Source organism: Patella vulgata, chromosome 6, assembly GCF_932274485.2.
Source record: "Patella vulgata chromosome 6, xgPatVulg1.2, whole genome shotgun sequence".
In the NCBI taxonomy this organism is placed as follows: domain Eukaryota; kingdom Metazoa; phylum Mollusca; class Gastropoda; family Patellidae; genus Patella; species Patella vulgata.
This window is the reverse complement of record NC_065884.2, coordinates 70,351,632-70,369,250: the sequence shown is the minus strand read 5'-3', so window position 1 is coordinate 70,369,250 and position 17,619 is coordinate 70,351,632. Positions and strand designations below refer to the sequence as shown.

General features: G+C 36.3%; 1 long non-coding RNA gene across 4 annotated transcripts; it reads left to right on the top strand.

The window, feature by feature from the left end:
• The first annotated feature begins 1,693 nt into the window (after positions 1-1,693).
• Positions 1,694-17,024, top strand: LOC126825494 (uncharacterized). 4 transcript variants are annotated; one of them, XR_007682020.2, is made up of 6 exons: positions 1,694-3,679; positions 4,671-4,773; positions 7,906-7,991; positions 10,203-10,495; positions 12,148-12,204; positions 14,021-17,024. It is a non-coding gene; the product is annotated as an uncharacterized LOC126825494 (long non-coding RNA). The 4 variants fall into 4 exon arrangements; XR_007682022.2 differs by lacking the exon at positions 7,906-7,991 and having other exon boundaries at positions 2,639-3,679; positions 14,021-14,433; positions 15,887-17,024; XR_007682021.2 differs by lacking the exon at positions 7,906-7,991 and having other exon boundaries at positions 2,815-3,679; positions 14,021-14,433; positions 15,900-17,024.
• Positions 17,025-17,619: the final 595 nt, after the last annotated feature.

Genomic DNA, 17,619 nt, shown 5'->3' with positions numbered 1-17,619 from the left:
TGATCTAAATTGGAGATTCCCGATTTTATAACAGAAAACGTGCATGACAGTTGGTATTCAATTAGCTTTCTTTGTCCTCCCCACCATCAATGACCGTCAACGAAAGCAGAACAACATTAACATAGACCCGTTCTTGTGTCCGTCCGTCTGTCATTCCTTAGGTTGTGTTTGATGATTGGTATTTTCAACGTTGGCTGCGCAGAGATAAATTCATCGATTATAATTGTGTGAGATTGGTGGAACTTGCTGTTGTGTTAAAAGCCCTTAAAATCCCCTACCTTAGAACCCAGCAACTAACTCAATATACTTGATACATTTTCAAACAAGTTGAACCCGTAATTCTTCATCTGGAAATGGATATCACTGTTTCAAGCTGCATCATACAATGTTTGGATAAAACCAGGCTTTTATTTTATAAACATAACTTATAAGTGAAATTTACCTTTCGTCATTATGTAACAAAAGCCAGTCTTGCATAGTATAGACCTCTAAAGGAAGGGTAATATATTATCAGGTCACCCAAAGAAACAATTGACTCGAAATCTTAAAATGGTTACGTGTTCGGATAAGCGGTTATGGATATGAACAAGCTATTGGGTGTGGACAAACATAAATCAGCCCGTGGCCCATTAATTTGTTTCCAGTAACAACGCCGCTTGCAGTTTTCTTGCTCTATGTTTTGAAATAATTCTATAACTAAATGCTATAATGCGGATGCCTTCTAGGTAGAATATAATTGCAGATGGGCACAGATAACCATTATTTTCACCATTGATTGTAATGTTAATTCTCGTCTATCTGACCTGCTCTAACTGTTTCACAAATGTTCGTGGTGTTGATCCCGTGTATACATTGGAATGCACGTAAAAGATCCCTGGGCATTTGGAATTCGATATAACAGTAGGCGATAATGCCGCTGCCCTGGCAAAATTTCTCTCATAGCACACTGTATGGCGTATGCCCGTCTTCATTAGCCCTGTATAGGAGCAGAACAGCAGGACGTTAAACCCCATTTCATTTCATTCCGTTGTGTTGAACGCTTACTATCACAGATGGATATCAACATGTGGTAACGCCTTGCTCAAAAGCTGGATGAGGTTCACTATGGAAAAGATGAGATACACAAAATGGAAGTATATAAGTAAACATGCAACTGTTCGCCCTACATTTCAACCTAATCAACCTCTAACACCAAAATGTCAACAAAGATCGCCAAGCAAAGTGGAGAAAAGGGGAAAGTGGGAGAAAGACAAAAATAACTGTGGCCCTTATAACTTGTGGGCTGTCGCAATATGTACTCAGTTAGCAGCCCTGTCTATAAAAACACAATTGATTTGCCATTGATTTTCGAGAGAGAGAGAGAGAGAGAGAGAGAGAGAGAAAGAGAGAGAGAGATAGAAAAAGGGGAAGAGTTTAACGTCCACTCGACACAAACTAGATCATTTTGGGACTATCATATGGTTCATTTTATTTCAATAATTCGCTTGTGCGTGGGGGGGGGGGGGGGGTCTTTAGCAGTGTGATTTTAAATACCCATAACTAATTAAATAGTTTATTCGTACGGGACGAACACACCTTATTTGGTTAGTAATGTATTATGGCTTGGCCTAAGTTATATCCGTCAAACTTGCATCAGGGCTATCAATAGCACGATGGAATTATATGTATACAGGGGGATGCGCAAATGGCAAGCGAGGAGAATGTACTAATGGAGAATGTAGGATCAAACACATTTGTGTCTCAAGCTTCTGTTTTGTCTTCTTCTTTTCAATGTATATAGATGTGCTTTTTATTTGTCGTCAGTGTTATGTGTGAAAACAAATTCAAGTTTTAACGGATTGTACTCCATAGGCTACAAATGTCCTACCGTTTTGCACCGACATGGATAATGAAGACGACTCAATCATCGTAGTTAAATTCATATCAAATTTGATGTTCGAAAAGGAGGAACGGCAGAACAAGATGTAGAAATTTTAATTAGTTAAGGAATCACAGTGATCTCAAACAAATGAATTAAATGAGGTTTAACATCCTACATGATCTGAAACAATGTATTAATAATGATTACTCAACGTGATCTTAAACAATGTATTAATAATGATGAATCAACGTGATCTCAAACAATGTATTAATAATGATGAATCACGGTGATCTTAAAGTAGCTAAGTCTCTAAATCAATATCATCAAAAATCTTCCACATTGAAAACACGAATTATTTGTCAGTTCAAATCAACATTGGTCTTGTGATCTTCCAGGGAAAAGATGGGCTTCTGTTATCCAATATTCAAGACAAAATAAACGTTTTACCATTGGTACACGAATCGTGTACCATAATGCGTTTCATAGCCTTTTGGAACAAGGGACTCAAAGAACGCGGCTAGACATATTCCACAAGTCATGTCAAATGGTGACGCTATATTCTTATCTGGAGAGCATGTACAATAAATATCATCGGTGTAGACTGGAATAACCAGACGCTAAATACTGCTATTGATTGAGACTTCTGGCGTATTTCGCAGAACATAACTGATTAGAAATTACAGTAAAAACAGAAACGGTTGAATGTAAATCAGTTTATATACATTCACATTACATTATTATATGCTTTGTGACCCATTTGTGTCAATTTGTAGGTCCCAAATATTAGCGATTTAGCTCCTTTAAACAATGTATTAATAATGATTAATCAACGTGATCTTAAACAATGTATTAATAATGATTAATCAACGTGATCTCAAACAATGTATTAATAATGATGCTTCTGTTAAAAAGGTTTGTCGGAAAACATAACTTCGAACCCCAATTAATCAACTTTGCTGTTTTCATATGATCTGGTACGCTGGCACAAAAACACACAGCCAGTATTTATTCAATGTTGCATTATTATTAGGTGTTCGAATAGATATTCCTGATAAATTATCATCAGACCCAACGTATTTAGAGCGGTAATGACATTGGTAAAAGGACTTCAACTAAGCATTTACACACGGATCACTGAATCTCATATGGTTATACAGAATTACAAAGAGTCGAACAACACCCTACCAGTCTCAGGGTAACTTTCATGCAGAACTTTTAAGTAAAACATAACAGAACACCCACCGTGTCCTATCCTTGGATATCAAACTACGATGGCCAGAACATCCTTTAGTGATTAAATGTGCATACTATACATCGAATAGGTTTACGCCTATTTTTCTTATGTTTGAACGAATCCGATTTTGTTTTGTCATGATCAGATTCGTGGATTTTATATCACCAGAAACGTCTCCAGTATTCTTACTCAAAGACGTGGGAAGTGATCAGCAGAACACCGATATGAGCAGAGATGGGGATAATCAGTAGAACACCGACATGAGCAGGATGGGAAAGTTCACGATGCAATATATACATTTGGATCCAGGCTAACTGGTATTACTGTAAGGCAAAAGATGTATAAGCTGTTAACTCGTGTATATATATATAATAATAACCAGTCAGTTATCGATAACCCAAGCGAATTACATGGTGTGTGATATGTATAGTAATTGCCCTATTTGTCGCCTCGATCACAAAGCGGTGGCATTAATAACCTTCCATACAAAATGGAAGACCGGAAAGCACAAACTACTATTTCTAGTTTTGGTTTATAGTTAGTCCCACACTATTACCACCGTGTTGGATAAATGTTCAAATGCCGTAAGTATCGCTAAATATTATTGTTAATATTTGTGACTTGATGTCTACATATTAAAGGATTTAACTGTTAAAATCTTGAGACTACTACCTGGCTGTTCACATAACAACTTCAATACCCAATTACTTCCTCATGTGATCAGGGAGCAAGTAACTTTCAAAACATGAGGAGAAGGGATTTTATTGAATAAAGAGTATACTATTATGGTTTACAAGTAAACCAGGGGGTCTCGCGATCATTCGCTATATTGCCAGGGAATATTCTAGGGATTTGTAGGCGTGTTTTGCCCTTGCGAGTGGTATAAGATGGGCGGCCTAGCCAAGGATAGCGTCTAGTTTTGTAAGGGGCTGTATCCATTTCTTAAGGCGAGATTTCGTCATGGTCGCTGAGAGGTAAATAAGGTTAGGGCACGCGATTGTAGGCGTAAGGGTTAGGGTTTGGGTTAGCGCTAGCTCTGTTTACATCTCGTGACCTTTGACCAAATCTGGTGGTGACCTTACGAAGTAGATCTAACCGTGGTTCGGAGGGATGAACAACAGATTCCCCGAGTACACGTTGGCGTGCCCGTAAAATAAAATAATAGAAGGCGGTAGCGCCCGTGTCCGGGCATAATTTACCTCATAGACTACTATATAGCGTAAATCTGTGTCATTATGTCGGGTCGGGCGGGGCGGGGCGCGGGGGGGGGGGGGGTTATGCGCTGTATCATAAGGTCTGTCATGATGTCAACAGGCGTGCTTTCGATTCCTCGGTCGTACGTGACAAGGAGTAGGATCGCTTGTCCAATCTCCATGACCTAGTTTGGACGTTAAACCCCATTTCTATTTCTCCCTCTGTCGACAATTAGTCATTTCATTACATATAATATATAATAAAGACAGACGTCAGCATTAGCGTAAGACACATTTTTAATTTAAGGAAGTATTTTAATATTTTCCATAGTTATTAATCCTTACGTCAATACTGTTATATTAACTATCTTTTGTATTATAGACAAGTACCATGTAACTTACAATTGAAATCAAAAGATCAATACGATATAGAGAAACTAGCACACGCAGGTTGATACCATATAAACAACCTTGGTTATTAAACGGTACGTATAAATACTTACATGACTTATTTATTATGTTTAGCATACCTTGGCATGCACGTTAAAGATCCCTTGGCAGTTGGAAGTCGATGTAAGAGTAGGCCATAGTGCCGCTGCCCGGGCAAATTTTCCCTCATAGTATACTGGCGTATGCCCGTCATCATTAGCCCAGTTGGAGCAGAACAGTAGGACGTTAAACCCCATTTCATGTAATTTCATTTTATTATGTTTAGTTTGCAAGTTGGATTTAATTAATTAGCCTATCGACACTGTTTCAATAGAATAATTACATTCTGTTTCACTTAGTTAAAGATTCATTATGGAAGATTAGATAAAGAGCTGGCAGTTCTTTCTATAGTTAACTAATAAATAAGGTAATGGCATTATTCTGAAAATTTCAGTCAAATTATTTTGCTCTAAGCCGAGAAATACTCATTTTAATAACATTGTGGCCTGAATTGTTATTGTTACCGTTGTCAAGATATTAAAAAAAATATCGATTATCGATTTTCGTGGTTAATCGTCAATCGAGAGCATCAGATGGCATTGCGAGTTGATTATTGTCTTGCCATGTTAATTAATGTCGAATTAATAGTTTATATAACAGTTCAGGCCTAACAAAGGGCCGGCAATAGACATATTTAGCTCTTGTATAATGTATGTTTAATGTAGTACGGTATGTTAGTTGTTCAAATCATCTACAGTGCTTTAATGTACTATTATGATAAATACGGTGTTGTCATGATATATTAAACTTTAAACGAAGGGTAAATAAAAATCGATCGCGTTGAGGATTAAAGATGACACAGCATAATTATAATGAATGACTAATAAACTATGTTATATTAAGGACGCTTTCTCTTTTAGCAGACGACATTTGACTTTACACTTGAACACATATGATAGCGGATCTCATCTATTATAATAGCGTAATATTATGCTAGCTTATATAGGCCTATAACCTAACTATATAGTCCTATTCAGATCCTATATCCTATAAATAACCTATGACTCAAACATATACAACTAGAGGTTACGCAATGTATATCCCACAGGTAGTGGATGTACGTGACAAGGAGTAGGGTCGCCTGTCCAACCTCGTGGGTTTTCTCCGGGTCCTCCGGTTTCCTCCCACGGCTAAAGACCCTACGCGCAAGCGAATGATTGAAATAAAATTGAACCATGTGTTAGTCCCGAAATGACCTAGTTTGTGTCGAGTGGACGTTAAACCCCATTTCTCTCTCTCTCTCTTTATAGGCGTTATATTTGATCCGAAGGAATCCAAAACCGAAGATTATCACTGATATTCTAATTTTCATTTCTTAATTAAATGTGAAATATTATTATTACTGGAATTACCCATTAATTTGTAAATAGCCACTAATTGGTAATACCCATTAAACTGGAAATACCTACAAAATTGGAAATACCCACGAAAAAAGATGTACTAGTAAAAATCTATCAGAGTATTCTTGATAACGAATAAGGTGCACTTATTATTCACCCGTGCATACTGGTTTCCAGATAATTTATCGTAATCGTCCGGGGTGCCCCCACCCCCTTGGCATTGGTGTACGACGTATAGTCTTTCGGATGACACGAAAAACAGAGGTCCCGTGTACGCATTGTCATGCACATAAAAGAATCGTTGACAGAATTCGAAATAGTAATAGGTCGTAGTGCTGCTGTCCGGGTAAAATGTCCCTCATAGCATTAGCCCAGTAGGACGTTAAACTCCCTTTCATTTTATTTAATTGTAGTCTTGTCTCCAAACAACTAACGTATAGTTCCATGGCGACAAGGTTAATGATATAAGGCTTACCCCATTGCATCCACAAGCACTAAACAATACAGAATGTATGATTTATTCTACAGACTACAGATAAAATCAAAATGCCTAGAATGCCAAGAGATAACTAGGAAAGAGTCAGCACAAGCTAGTGACAACTAAGAGATCCTCTGAAATCGTTTTATTGGCCTTATTTTTTATTTTGATCCGATGGAATCCAAGGATGGTGATTATCACTGATATTTTGATTTTGTTAATCCACTTGTTTTTGTGGATTAACCAGTGACGAAATCAATACAAATAACGGTCAGCGACATTAAAATATTATTATCATATATGCTATGATAATTGTACAGAAATATAGAAGTCTTGTATGATAGCTATTTTTTCTCTGGACAGTAGTGTTTCTTTTTATGTCGGACATTGGTAATACCCATTGGGCTGTAAATAGCGATTAGGTCAGAAATGCGCGTTAGGTTGGAATTTCCAATAAATGGTAAATACCCAATAAATGTCATTAATCTTGATATAGAGGTCATTCTGACCTTGACTATGACGTTGATAGGAATAATAATGGTTATGAGGTATTAAATGAGCCTATCAGAATATGAAATCCGGGAAAGCCCCTGGACCAGATGGAATCTGTATTGATTTAATTAAGTCATGTCCATTATATTGTTCTCAGATATTTTGACAATTCTGTTTAATTTTGTATTTAATTCAGATTCATATTAATTCAGATGGCCTAATTGAAAAGTATCTGTCCAAACCCAAGGACAGATTTTACTGCATGTTCGTGGACAGTTCGTGGACTTTTCTAAAGCTTTTGACTGCGTAAATCGGGTCAAATTGATGAATTTACTTCTCAGGAAGGGCATTCGAGGTAATATGCATAAAGCGCTATGCAATATGTATAAATCAGTGACCTCATCTGTCAAGTTAGGCAGTGAAACCACACCTTCTTTTGACTGTCATACTGGTGTCAGACAGGGGTGTATTTTAAGTCCAATTCTTTTCTGCTTCTATATAAATCAGTTATTAGAATTGCTTGAGCAACGTAATGTACAAGGAATATTCACTGTTAGTGACGTGAATGATATTCTAGCTCTTTTATATGCAGACGACCTCAGTCTTGTGGCTGACACCATTGGTGACCTTCAAAAGAAAATCAATGTCTTAGAAAAGTTTTGTGAGTACTCTGAACTGTCTGTAAATATTGATAAAACAACAATTATTGTTTTCCGAAATGGGGGCATAATAACGAAAAGTGAAAAGAGGTACTTTAAAGGGACAAAGGTTGATTGTGTCACATATTACAGTTACTTAGGTCTCTTGTTTTCTTCCAGGTTGCACTGGGGTAAATCACTTAAAGCCGAATGCTCTTATTCCTATTAAGTCTTTCATTTCAAAAACAGGCCACCCTCATCCGCAGGTATGCTTTAAAATATTTGATGCTATAATCAAGCCGGTTCTACTGTACGGTTCACAGCTTTGGGGATTTCAGTACAGACCTGATGTAGAACATGTTATAAGAACTTTTGTAAGTTTGTGTTAGGTATACATAAATCTTCCACCAGTGCTTGAGCTGTAGGAGAATGTGGGCGACATAGCCTCAGTGTTTATTACATATTGTCTTGTATAAAATATTGGTGCACTTTAATCAATATGAATATAGACCGTTATCCAAAACAGGTGTATCTAATGTTAAAAAATCTAGATTTTAATTTGGGCCGGGAAACATGGGTTACTCATTTGAGAATGATGTTATTCTCACTTGGTTTTAGTTTTACATTCTACTCAGAAAGTAAAGTTAATGTCAGAAAATTTATACAATCAGTGAAATTAAGGCTTAAGGATATTGATATTTAAGATTGGTCAGCTAAGTTAATATCACATGATATCACATATATATATGTTATAATATATATATATATATATATATATATATATATTATATTCTATGTTCTATGGGTCTATTACCTTGTATCACTGAATAAAGTATTATTATTTTTATTATTATTATTATTATTTCAGGGAAATACCAATAAAAAAATCCGCCGTGTTTCCCCCATGACATTGGTGCATATCGGGAGTGTCCGCCGTGTTCCCCCCATGATATTGGTGCATGACGGAAGGGCCGGCTCCTTGTTTACCACTTAACATTGGTGCATGACAGACGGACTGGCAGGGAACAACGTATAGCCGTTCGGATGGGACGAAGAACTGTGATCCCGTGTACACATTGGCGTGCACATAAAAGAACACTTTCGCTCATAACACACTGTATGGAAATGAAATGAAATGGGGTTTAACATCCTACGCTTCTGCACCTAACCTGGGCTAATTGAAGACGGGCATACGCCATACAGTGTGCTATGAGGGAAATTTTTGCCCGGGCAGCGGCGCTACGGCCTACTCTTATATCGAATTCCAACTGCCAAGGGATATTTTACGTGCTCGCCAATGTGTACACGGGACCTCGGCTTTTCGTCCCATCCGAACGACTAGGCAGCTGTCCTTGTAAGGCCCTCCGTTCTGCATCACTGACAAGGGGAAACCACGCCGGAAAATTGAGATAAACTTTCTCGGCCAATGCAGGGATCGAACACCCGACCTCCAGGCTAGCGAGCCAGCGCCTTACCCACTTAGCCACGTGATCCCCTCACACAGTATGAGGTATACCTATCTTCATTAACCCAATCGGAGCAACACACATTTAGGACGTTAAAATATCCATTTCATTTCGTTTTTGATGTTTGGTAGTATCGGTTAATATTTGTTGGTATTGCATGATCAAGGGAGATAACTAGACCACATTTGCCCTAGATTTCTTGCACGTTTTCCCCAATAATGACGTAGTATGTGGTGTCATTGAGTAATTCCTTCAGTCCCTAGTGCATAAACCAAAGGAATCCCAGAACGCTTACCACAGCCCGCGACAGGAGCCCTCAGGCCCTGGGACAGGCAACTGAGCTAAATGGGGGGGGGGGCGGTAGGGTTCTGAGATTTAACACAACAGAATATGACATAACAAATCAATGTACTACGTTTTAGTTTTACTAACGTAATAATAATCAGAAGTATACGGTTTTGTCAGGAAAGTTTAAGCAAGCAAATAAATGAAACAACAAAAACCGTGACCTTCAGACGAAAAAATATCACATAAGCTATTCAGCCTGCCTAGAGCGATCAAAACTGGCGTGCTCACCATTATTGTACCGCTCTACAGGCCCGGATACCCCGCGGCGCGAAAGCCTGGGTAGGTGGCTTATAGTTTTTAATTCACGAATGTGGACTGACAGAATCTGATTCTAATCCTACCCTACATACAGAAAAGTCACCGGTTTTCGTCTACTTTCCGATCAAGTAACAGTGTATTCTCTCCATTAATTTATACCAAAAATTATTTTGTCCTGACAAAATTTCCCTTATAACACACTGTAGGGCGTATGTTCGTCTTCTTTAACTCAGTCGGAGCAAAACAGTGGGACGTTAAACTCCCTTTCATTTAATTTCCTTTAATTGCATGTTTTTCTACAAACACCTAGCGTATAGTTTCATAGCAACATGGTTAATAACATAAGTCATACTTCATTTCCGTCACAAGCACTAAACCACACATAATGTATAATTTATTCTACAGGTAAAATATCAAAATGGCGAGAATGCCAAGCGATCACTACAAGAAAATTCAGAAAAATTTGGGATTTATATATGAAAATATTATAAATATCGATGGTGTCATAGATTATCTGTTCGAGAAAGATGTTCTTTCTGATGACCAACAGGGCCAAATAGAGTCCATACCAAAGGGCCGGAAAAGAGTAAAGGCATTACTTGATATCGTGATGACTGAGTGTGGTGATTGTTATTATCTCTTTCTGGAAGCTCTTAAAACGAAGAACTTGAGGCAGATTGCTGATCGGATAGACAGAGGTAAGTTATAAACAACAAATTTAATCCCCGATTCCTTGTTATACGATTAAACGGTATATAATTACAATTCATTGATCTGTATACACTTATTCGATTTGGTTTCGCTGAGACAAGGGAGCCACAGTGGCTAGGTGGTTAAGACGCTGGCTCGCTAGCTTGGAGGTCTGGTGTTCGATCCCTGAATTGGCCGAGAAATTTCATCCTGATTTTCCGACGTGGTTTCCCCTTGTCAGTGGTGCAGAACGGAGGGCCTGACAAGGATAGCTGTCTAGTCTTTCTGATGATACGAAAGACCGAGGTCCCGTGTATACATTGGACGTAAAAGATTCCTTGGCAGTTGGAATTCGATATAAGAGTAGGCGATAGTGCCGCTGCCCTTGCAAAATTTCCCCTCATAGCGTACTGTATGGCGTATGCCTGTCTTCAATAGCCCAGTATAGGAGCAGAACAGTAGCACGTTAAATCCCATTTCATTTCATTTCGCTGACACAAACAAGTTTCTCAATGTTAACGTTTCCAGGGCAGGAATTGTTTAACAAAATCTGAATTCTAGTAATCTCTTGCAATTTTGGTTTTGAAATATGGTCGTATATTTTCACCATCCCCGTCGGTCGTCCATAATTGCCTGACATTTATAGGCAGTCTTTGATGGGGTAAACATTGCAATGTTGGAGTTATGTTCCATGAACTAAAAACTTGTACACGCCTGTTCTGAAGACAGATCATTCCTGAACGTGAAATGGGTTTATTTTAGATGAGACATATATCCAATAGACTCAATTTGTAAAATTAAAATTGAAGTAATATGGTCGTAATTTTCGTAAGGCCCCAATAATATAATATATAATAATATCATAAAATATATATATTTATAAATTGACTGATTTAAAAGTCATTGTGTCTTTATGTCATAAATGATTCTGTGTTTTCGTAACGTGATTATTAGAATAAAATCATTTTTCTTTTAACTGGCAGCTATTACTATTTCCATATTAGTTATTTCATATATTGGCTGTCACCATTCAAACAGAAACAAAACATAATTTTAAATTTAAAATTAAAGATAGCCAAGCAAAGCGTGGAAATACGCCGACACAGGTGCTTTCTCTCGAAAAGGAGATGGGAGCAGTCTATCCGAAATGAAGACTTGGTTGTTCACAACATTTGATGAGGCGGCATATCGATAGGCTTAGTGCAAAATGATAAGGCCAGCTCAGTTTTTCGTCATGGGTCAGGAGATGTAAACAGGGCTAGCGCTAACCCTAAACCTGGCCCTAGCCCCAATGCTTACCCTAACACTAACCTACAATCTCGACAACAATCACGTGCCCTAACCTTATTTACATCTCAGCGACCATAACAAATAACTTGAGCCATATCGATAGGGTTTGACTTCTCATGACCTAAATACTTCACACCAAATTTGACAGAGAGTCCGTGAACAACTGTAGCCTCTATCGCGTTCCCAAGCCAATTGTTAAGCGGCGGTCATGGTGGCGACATAAAAAGGCCACATTGAAATGTGATTATTTTTTTTTTGATATAAAATAGGACAAAGAGTTATTCTGTTTCTGCTCTTCATTTATATTTTTTTAGTATCATTTGCCAGCAGTATGTCTAATGAAACTAAGTTGCATATCTATTTACTTCAGATCCGGATAACGAACCACCACCCGTTAGAATGGAACCACCCGTAACAAGATCACAATGTATGATATTCTATATATTAATATTAATTTCTAGTAGTATCTGTTATATTAACAAGATCACAATGTATGATATTCTACATATTAATATTAATTTCTAGTTGTAGTATCTGTTATATTAACAAGATCACAATGTATCATATTCTATATATTAATTTCTAGTTGTAGAATCTATGATATTAACAAGATCACAATGTATGATATTCTATATATTAATATTAATTTCTAGTAGTATCTGTTATATTAACAAGATCACAATGTATCATATTCTATTACTATTAATTTCTAGCAGAATCTGTTATATTAACAAGATCACAATGTATCATATTCTATTACTATTAATTTCTAGTTGTAGAATCTATGATATTAACAAGATCACAATGTATGATATTCTATATATTAATATTAATTTCTAGTAGTATCTGTTATATTAACAAGATCACAATGTATCATATTCTATTACTATTAATTTCTAGTAGAATCTGTTATATTAACAAGATCACAATGTATCATATTCTACATATTAATATTAATTTCTAGTTGTTGTATATATAATATTATTTTGGACCATTGACAGCTATATTCATTCCATGACATATCTTTGGCTATATGTCCCAACGATCGTACAAAATATTAAAGGGGTTTGAGGGGTTTGATTGAAGAGTAGGCGGTAGCGCAGCTGTCCGGACAGAATTTCCCTTATAGCAGAACAGTAGGGCGCTAAACTCCATTTTATTTCATTTTTCCAACCAAAGGGGTATGTGAATTCGTTTCATAGTTGTCCCAATTTCACACCTTGACCTTACGCCTCAAATTAACCAAAGAAAATATAAATATAAAAATTCAAACCAAAAAGTCATCAAAATTTGGGAAGACAAAAATTGCTATAAATAGAATTGGTCCTTCAAATCACAACAGAGTTATTTCCCCTTTAAAATGGGGCATGCGATCAATCTGAAGTACATGTATATGAGGTATTCGTGTACCTGCATTGACATGTGGTCGTGTAGGACGTTAACCCCCATTTTATTTCATTTCGTTATATTCAACCGTTTGAATATCTTGGGTTTTAATCTTGAATGATGTCTCATCCAAATGACTACACGCTATCCTTTGAGAGGTCCTCCGGTCTGCACCACTGACAACAGGGGACCACCCCGAAAAATCCAGATGAACTTTCTCGGCCAACGCAGGGATCGAACACTTGACCTACAGATTAGCGAGCCGCCAACGTCTTACTCACTTATCCACCGTGGCCCCGTCCCATAACATAATTTATCACCCAATAATACATTCTACAGTAGATATCGCTTGTGTGATATATTTCATAATCTCCTTAGGAGATATCGCTTTACATGAATTTGATTGGTCAGTTGAAAAGGAACTACTTTTTTTTATTTTCAAATAACAGTTCATTTCTTATAAAAAGTAACTTTTTTTTGTTTAAAATGAACTATTGTTATTCAATTGACCTTGATGGAGACACTGGGCCAATATAAAGGAGTTTGCAATGGTTGAATTGCTGTCAAAATATGATGTATCTCACTACGCCGTAATGTTCAGTAAAAGTGAAATCTATAGCAAAGAATTATATTTAACTATTTGTGCATGTAAGGAGGGTTTGGGTGATAAATAAAATCTCCTACTCGTCTTTTTTGATATCAAAAAATATCAAAACTCGTTGATAAAGTAAAAAAAAAAATCGGCAGAGCCTCGTTTTTTGTTACTTTATCAACTTGTGTTGATATTTTTTGATATCAGAAAAGACTGGTAGGAGATTCTCTATATCATAAAAATACCTTTTTTCATCTGTTTTAAGCTAAAGTTAAAGTGGAAGGGGACCAAATGATTCCTGGACATTTACAAATATGGACAAGACACCAAGAGGTTTTGGTGAAGAAATTTAAAGGCGACATAGAAGACTTGATGCGGAAGTTGTTTTCGAAGAACATAATCAATATGGATGATAAGGAAAAGGTTCGAAGGGAAGTGCGAGAGAACTATACAGAAGGTGGCGCAACTAAACTTTGGGAAATTTTAAGCGAACGTGGTGAAATGGTTCTACCCAGAATAATAGAAGCTCTGAAGACTAACTACGGCAGAGTCGCCGCAATGCTAGAACACCAACTGGCGAATTTGGAAGAAAGACGTTATTCAGTCCCAATTCAAGAAACAGGAAGCTGAAGTGGACGTCCTTATGCAGTATCATTATATTACTTAAAGATACATTATGTAAGATTTAGATAAAGACCTGGTCGTGCTTGCTATTATAGTTTAAAAACATGATAATGTATTGAAAATTTCATTCTAATGACTTAATTCTGAACCAAGTTATCACAGTTTGTAGTTTCGACAGGATGTGGGTATTGGTTGTTTATTATCGTAACCAGCGTGACGTCTCCATGTTTAAATTATATCATTAAATGGCAGAACCGTTGTAATCTAGTTAAACTCTGGAGTATCTGATGGCATTGAGAGTTGATTACGGTTTTGTTATGTATATAAATGTCTAATTAAAAAACATTATGGGAGATTCGCAAACGAGTTAGCAGTTCTTACTATAATAGTTGCATTTCTAGATAATGTAAAGGCAATGTGCTGAAAATTTCATTCAAATTGATCCACTATGAAGCGAGAACTAAGCGTTTGAAATTTCCGCCTAGACTCTGTCATCATTACTAAAGTCAGTACGATAAACAGCATAGTCGCGATTATCCACTTAATCGTTAAATCGTGAAGGACAGTTATGCAGTAAATCGGCTCATAATACACTTAAGATCGCAGAATAGCGATGCCAGTTAGAGTTGATTATTGTCTGGATAGGTTAATTAATGTCTAATTAATAATTTAGATAACATTTCAGGCCTAAAGAAAGACCTGCATCAGACAGATTTAGCTCTTGCATAATGTATGTTTAATAATTTATATAACATTTAAGGCTAAAGAAAGACTTGCAATTGGTAGATTTAGCTCTTACATAATGTATCGCTCTCGACCATTAAATCACACATATTTGTTCATTATTACTTCTAAATTGAGTAAAGTAGGATACCTCGAATAAAACTTGAAACATTGAGTACTATATGGGAACATAACTCAGACTAACGAATCATATTTTAATTAATGTCTCACCCTTGACCATTGAACCATACAGATTAGTTCATTATTACCACGATACTCGATTGGACGTTAAACTCCATTTCTCTCTCTCTCACCACGATACTGAGTAAAATCGGTTACCTCGAATAAAGCTTGAAACTCATAAAGGGAGGTAAACCGCTTTGATTTAATTTCAAATAAAACGTTGAAGTGGGTTGATTACATTTGTTAAGTGGATTAGATATAATAATAATTTGGAGACTTTCTGAATTTTCATTAACTACAAAACATGTTTTTTTGTTATATAGATTAAATAATGTATGTAGGCATAACATTAAAAGAACTATCCTGACTGTTGGAATGTTGATATAACGGTCTTTTTGGCAGATTTAATAAACATCCAGTGATCTAGAACCCAATTAAACCTACTCTTAGTTTGCTCGTAGATTTAAATGTAGTCGTATATTATAGTTACCGTGATCCGCCCATCTCTGTGGACGTTATTGACTATATATTAATTTATAATTAATTACCAACTATTTCTCTACTAATGTTTTGTATATAAAATTTTTACCAGATAATTTAGGGATTTTTTTTAGATGTGGAACTTCGATAATATTGGAGAACTATGCCTGGACAATTCTTATTCCTAAAGGGAGGAGGGTATTGTATATTAGGAAAGTGGCATGGATGTGCGTTATAACCAAAAAAGTGGCATGGATGTGTGTTGTAACCAAGGAAGTGGCATAAATGGGCATTATAACCAAGGAAGTAGCATGGATGTACTCAACTTTGGATCTAAATTGCCATTTTTTTACGTTTCGGTATAACCATAGAGAGACATACCTATGCTAATTTTTTACCGGATATTTTAGTTTTTTTTTTTTATGTGGAACTTTGATAATATCGGAGAACTATTAATAGACAATGCTTATTCCTAAAGGGAGGAGGGTGTCAGCTGGAAAGTGCGTTATGACCAATAGTGGCATGGATGTGCATTATAACCAGAAAAGTGGCATAGATGTGCATAATAATCAAGGACATGGCATAGATGTTCTCAACTTTGGATCGAATTTGCAGTGTTTTATGTTTCGGTATAAACTTGATGACTTCTGTATAAAAATTCTATAATGATTTCTTAAGTCGAGTTCATATTATTCACTGTAATTTATCGCCAGTAAACACAATATGACACGATTCTATTCTCCACTTTACAATTATCATTAATACTGTAGCATATAATCAACAAAATCAGCGGCATCAGAGACATAAAACATTGAAAAACATAACACAATTTATATGGAAAAACAATCACTGGTTTATATACATATAGCACGAGGTTTCGATAAGTATTCTCTCATCGTTATCAAGTACAAATTCTCTTATTCTTATCAAGTACAGAGAATACATGTCGAAACGTTGTACTATATGCGTATAAAATGCCACTCAAGGGTTATATGACATGAAACATATTTTGTAGTTACATACTGTTCTGACAACTCCTTAAATCCCCACCTTTGTGTATTATCATATGCGGAATTACATATGTAACGTGTCCGTGTTGGGAATAGCGTTGTTTAGTGAATTATGAGTGGGTGGGATAGACAATATAACAAGTGATCAAATGAGTGACTGGGAAAGACAATATAACAAAGAGATCAAATGAGTGACTGGGAAAGACAATATAACAAAGAGATCAAATGAGTTGAGTGGGATAGACAATATTACAAGAGATCAAGATGTATCGGATCGTCGCAATAATACGCCATATTGCTTTCTTTAAAACAAGTACGATCTACTATGGACCAGGAACTAACCATGTTGTTGGATGGAATTCAAAAAGCTAATTCACCACATCGATGCAGGATTGCTCAAAGAACAAGCATGCCAATTGGCATTGTGATCGGACTTGAATTGATGGAGCCTTTGACTTTTTCGCAATGCGTTACACCAAAAAGAAGATGGAGAAAAAGATGTTCCTGGTCCAAAATTATCACATATTGTGTAAAAAGAAAGAGATTATGCCGCAGTGTTACACTTATGGGAAAAAATGGATTACGACGCACAGATACAAAACACAGACCCCTTCATCTCTACTAGTAGAAGTGTTTAATTCTAGACATGGGATACATGCTCGCATAATTATGTTAGTCACAAATGTTGATAGATCTCTTGTTTATGTGCTTATGTCTATAATTTCATATTTTTAAGTTATATTTTTAAAATGTATTAAAATAAAACCTTAAAATAGATAGTATATATAAACAGTCCCACCTTGTTAAAGAATAATCCTATTAATCCTATAATTCACTATTGCCA